Genomic DNA, 1,191 nt, shown 5'->3' on the forward strand with positions numbered 1-1,191 from the left:
ACCTATATTTCCTGGCAGCCCTTTTCTGGCTGCCAGAACCCGAACTTGTCCCTGCCTGCACCTTCGCGACCTTTGCATCGCTTGTCTTTCTCGTGGTCACACGTCGAGTTCCTCGGCCACCCTTCCCTGCTCTACTTTCCCCACTTCGAGTGCGCATTATGGAATTTCAAATTTATTTTTCGCAACAACTCACAAGGGTAACAACAATTGTACAGAGTTATATTTAAAAAATTTTCTAAAATAAATACAATATCACCTCGCAATATTTTGTTATCAATTCCGCAAAATAATATCCTATCCGAGATTGGCTCGCAACAAAACAGTAAAATATTTGGGCAAATCGACTTACTACTTGATGATTCTTATTCCAGAGTTCCCATATCCTTCATACAGGTATCCTCCGCCAGCGATGAAGTTTCTCCAGATACGGCAGCTTCCTTCTCCGTCGGGGATGTCCTCAGAGCCTGCAATGGTCCAGGGGGATGATTGGCGGAACCCAGCACACCACCGACTGCGATTCCTGGTACCAGTGAACCGTACCCTCGAGCCTTCAGGTTTAAAAAACCGCCCAAAAAACCTTCTGAGGAGGAACCGCGGCTTTTCTCCAGTCCTCTTCCTTCGAAATCCAATCCAGGCCTTCGATCGTCTTCTTCACGGCCTTTCCTATCCTCTTCCGCTTTTTAACCTTTTTCTTGACGACACAGTCGAAGGTGGGTTAATGGATAGGAAGTAGCGGCCTACTTCTTTTCCTCTGGTCCTTTTGTCCTTCGATCGTCCTTCGCGACCACAATGTGCTGGCGGGTGGGAAACTCACGGAATTTTCACTTAATTTCCAGTCACTGTTCACTCAAGTTTTTGTCACTTTTGGCAAAATTTTCCAGTCACTTTTCACTTAGTTTGTAATCACTTCACTCCCGAAGGATTTGCGGAATCCCACACCTAGCACCAAAAAATATCCTGTAACACGCGGAGCCGAATTTGGCGCGGAATTATCCCGAATTTAAAAGTTCAAAAATTTTAACGTTGATTTATTAAAATAGATCCTATTCGGCTCCGTTAGCTCGTTACCGCAATTAAGGTTTTAGAAACCCAAACCCTTCGATGAAACTCTTCTCTTCTTTCTGAAAACGGATAATTAGGCAACAAATTGAACTGACAACTATAGATTTTGTGATATTAGATTAACAAAAT

This window comes from Belonocnema kinseyi, chromosome 5, assembly GCF_010883055.1.
Source record: "Belonocnema kinseyi isolate 2016_QV_RU_SX_M_011 chromosome 5, B_treatae_v1, whole genome shotgun sequence".
In the NCBI taxonomy this organism is placed as follows: domain Eukaryota; kingdom Metazoa; phylum Arthropoda; class Insecta; order Hymenoptera; family Cynipidae; genus Belonocnema; species Belonocnema kinseyi.